Source organism: Myotis lucifugus, unplaced genomic scaffold (genome assembly GCF_000147115.1).
Source record: "Myotis lucifugus unplaced genomic scaffold, Myoluc2.0 scaffold_3633, whole genome shotgun sequence".
NCBI classification, from domain to species: Eukaryota; Metazoa; Chordata; class Mammalia; order Chiroptera; family Vespertilionidae; genus Myotis; species Myotis lucifugus.
Genome location: NW_005874681.1, coordinates 1,218 through 5,632, shown reverse-complemented (window position 1 = coordinate 5,632; position 4,415 = coordinate 1,218). Strand labels below are relative to the sequence as shown.

The following is a 4,415-nucleotide window of genomic DNA, read 5'->3' as shown; positions in this document are numbered from 1 at the left end:
TCTCTTCTCTTCTCTTCTCTTCTCTTCTCTTCTCTTCTCTTCTCTTCTCTTCTCTTCTCTTCTCTTCTCCTTTCTTTCTTTCTTTCTTTCTTTCTCTCTCTCTCCCTTTCTTTCTTTCTTTCTTTCTTTCTTTCTTTCTTTCTTTCTTTCTTTCTTTCTTTCTTTCTTTCTTTCTTCTTTCTTTCTTTCTTTCTTTCTTTCTTTCTTTCTTTCTTTCTTTCTTTCTTTCTTTCTTTCTTTCTTTCTTTCTTTCTTTCTTTCTTTCTTTCTTTCTTTCAGGTTTGGTATTTCCCACATAGGAAAGATGAGCATAAAGAAACAAGTGATGGTGAAAAGGGAGAGGAGATTAATGTGTACAGATTCCTAGTTATAAAAGCAGTCTCAGGGAATGAACAGCACAGAAAATATACTAAGTGATATTGTAATAATTATGTATGGTATCAGATGGTACTAGTGGGACCATTACTAAGGGGAGAAATGCTGCCTTTTCTGCCCCTTGATACTGAGGTATGAAACTGTGATGCCTGGAGCTTCAGCAGTCATTTTGTGACCACGAGGAAATGCTCTCACACATCAAGGATGTCAAAGTAAACAGATGGGAAGACGGGCATTTATGACATTGTTGAGCCACTAAGTTAACCCCCTAAAGCTGCCTTGCCTTGAATTTCTTATGCTGTGAATAATAACCTCCCTTTAAAAGTTATGTAGAGATAATTTTTTCCTGTTACTCCCAGTTTTAAACATCCTAATTAAAATACCTATGTGAAATATAAGAAATAAATAATCTGAAGTATTTTGTTTAAACACGCTTGGAAAAAAATAATTAACATGAGAATGTCTTATTTTAACAAACAAGAGAGGTAATCCTGCATTGTTAACTATCAACAGATGACATATTAGAAGACAGAAGTCTAAGAAAATGCATTTGGTGAACCTTACATTGAGACAAGGAGGAGCTATATCCCATAGGAAGAGCAATGGGGAAAAAGATAAGAAAATGAAAACTCTGCTTACCATTTTATGGGTGCCGCAATATAATAGACCGTTAAAAACTAAACTTTACTAACTTTCTCAAAGGCTCCATGATGCAAATTAAAAAAAACACACACCAGGTAATCCAAACTTCAGCATACAGGATCCATGCTGCACTGAGCTTGCTGTCTGCTAACAGTGGTGCTCTCATATATTTTATACATTGAAATAAAATGTTAATCCGAATTTACTTTACTTTTCCTGTCTCAGGGTAGGGTAACTTCCTGCCTAAGGTGAATTTTCCACACTTAATTGCAACTTCCAATTATCAAACGTTTCCCCTATACATTCAATCTATCTACTTTTGAGCTCTCTATCTCAACCTTCTGGAAACCAAATCAAAATAAGTTAAAAAACATAAAAAGATACAAACTTCAAATTGAAGTGGCAATTAAAAATAAAAATAGTTTCTTTAAGACATTCAAATAAAAGAAAATAATGGCAACATTTTCAAAGTTAATAAGGGTTTTAATTTTAGCAAATACAAAATTCTTTGAAAGAAATGATCAAGACTTCAAAGTTCCAGCTACAGGCATTGTATTCAGTTTCACCACAGGCCACACACACATGCACATATACACGCACACACACGCTCATCATACACACATGCTCACAGTCTGTGACACAAGTAAAAAACAACCCAGAAATGATAGCTCCTTTTGGAATGAGTTTCTGATCACTATCATTTCCTTTGAAATGATTTCTTTTTGATAAAAGATTTAAAAAGGAAACACTTTGTTCTCTACTTCTGTTAGCCGTAGTCAGTGATGGCAGGGAGGAATTGACCATCAGTCATCTTGCCATCTTTGATCACTTCCAGGATCATTGTTTCTCATCCAATCAACTCCCAATAACATTGAACTTCTCCGTGCCTCAGGCTTATGCGAGGATGCTTTACAACTTGGTATGACTTTGAGGGAGTAGTTAGGTTACTTTCCTACACTTCAAAACATCGTTATTTCACCGTGATTAATAATGTAACACATTGCAAGTCTGAAAGGATTTATGTGCAAAGCCATAATTATAACACAATGTAGAGATATTCCCAGAATCTTTTTCTTATACTGACATTGTCAGAGTGCCATAATGAAGTATGCGGTGTTTTTCATTAACTGCAGACATATCTCTTTTTACTTCTTGACAATTTTAAATAGTAAATCAAACGATAATTACTATACCTTCATTATATGCCTGTGAGCTGAGAATATTATTACTCCCATTCTACAGATGGAGAAACTGAGGTTGAGTTGAGCAATAACTTACCCGAGGTCACGTAGGTATCAAGCTGCAGAACCAGTTTTGAATCCAGGCAGATTTAGCATGAAATCCATTGCTCTGGTGAGACAATCATTATTTTAATTAGCTCGTGAAAATGACATCAGAAAGGATCACTCATATATTGCTGGTGGGAATGTAAAGTGGCAAACACTCTTACAAACAGTTTGGCAACTTCTTGTAAAACTAAAAGTGCAGTTCCCATATGGCCTGGCAATTTCACTCTTGGGCATTGAGCCCAGAGACGTGGAAACTTGTTTTCTTGCAAAAACCTGTAGACAAATGTTCACAGTGGCTTTATTTCTAATACCTCCAAGTGCAAACATACTTATCTACTGGTATCGACAAGGAGACTTAGAACCGAAATTTAGAAATCTAATTTACTATATCTTATTTTCTATCACCATGTTATGTATATGTGCGAACCTGTACTTCCATGATGTGGGAAAGTGAGGCTGCCAAGGAGAAAATACTTACCAGGTCTCTTCAAAGCTATACATTAGGACTGTGAATAAAAGCTGGATAAGGTATGCTGAAGAATCTCCTGCACAAGTCTGATACATGATTTTCATGTTAACTGTAAATCTAAATTCCCTCTTGCAGGGGAGACTTTATATAGATCACTTTGCTTTTTTAAGGAGCTGATGTTGCACTTAAACATTCCAACCCTTAAAGCTCAAATAGCACAAGTAATTTTCACTTTTGAAATTGAAATTTTTTATAATGTAATGGCATGGCGAAAGGCTATGTAACAAACAATCTTGCATTTTAAGACAAATATTCTTTTATTTCTGTTAAACTGAATATACAATTATTGTTCCCTAGGCAACCAACTCTTGCTTAAAACTACAATTTGTTTTCACATTAACAAAACAGAGACGGTGAAAAGACAATTTGATTGTGAAGATCTAATTACAATAATAAATAAAATAATTTATACAAAAAAAAACAGTTAAATAAACTCTGGTACATTCACACCAGGGAATACTACTCAGCAATCAAAAGGAATGAACTGTTGAGCACACAACTTGGATATAGATCGCAGATAAATTATTCTGAGTGGTGAAAGCTATTTCTAAAAGGCTAGATACAGTTTTTCATTATGGAACATTTTGGAAATGGCAAAAATTATAGGGAGCAGATTAGGGTTGTCTGTGGTTAGGGAAAGGGTAACTTGGGTGGGAAGGCAGTAAAGTGGTTATGGAAAGACAACCCGAAGGACCCTTGTGGTAATAGAACTAGTTCCTCTCACTACACAGGTGATCAAATTACAAAGAACTAAACACACGAAGAGCTGTCAGGGAAACTGAGGAAATCTGGGTTCTATCTGTGATTTGCATCACTGACAATCCTGTTGCTGATGTTGTCACAGATTTTTGCAAGAGGTTATCCTTGGAGGAAAACTGAGTAAAGGTACATGAGAGCTCTGTATTTCTTTCTTTCTTTCTTTTTTTGTTTTACTTCTCCACGTGAATCTATAATTATCTCAAAATAAAATAGTAATAAAAGTATATAGATAATCCTATTATCCTAATTGAAGTTATTTTCCCACACACCTAAAAAAAAGTGAACTAAACAGTATATACATATTTTAGCCACCAAGTAACATATGAAAATAAGATTTCGTTCAGCAAATAAAGCCACTGCCCTCCATGGGTACATTGCCTTTATTGTTAGTGGTGTATCCACTGACAAATGATTCAGTAATAACGCATTTTTGTGCTCTGTGGACATGCATTATACAGTGTTTTTTGAAGTGTGAAAAGAAATCCCTTAACAGAAGTACAGCTTTCTTTTTGCATTAATTCATTATCTGAGCCTGGGCGTATATGTGTGGTTTTCATTTTCTTTGTGTGGCTCTTGTCAAAGGCATCGATTTAAAAAATATGTCCTTATTTGTCAATGTCCACTTATCTTTAAAATACACATAATTTAAGTCATTCATTTTACTTTTAAAAAATGGCAGAATAGTTGTCCCACTTTTCATTTGAACAGGATGGAAGGGAATTATCTCTCTCTTTTTTTAAAGGTTTTAAAGTCTGATTTCTTCAAATGCAGTTCTAATGAAGCAAGGTAGTCAAATTACCGTGTCTGATTTGGGCTGTTAT

At 34.8% G+C, this 4,415-nt stretch overlaps 1 long non-coding RNA gene across 1 annotated transcript; it reads left to right on the top strand.

Moving 5' to 3' along the window:
- Positions 1 to 2,636: 2,636 nt before the first annotated feature.
- LOC106695841 lies at positions 2,637 to 3,256 on the top strand. Its single transcript, XR_001346843.1, has 2 exons — positions 2,637 to 2,834; positions 3,133 to 3,256. It is a non-coding gene; the product is annotated as an uncharacterized LOC106695841 (long non-coding RNA).
- Positions 3,257 to 4,415: the final 1,159 nt, after the last annotated feature.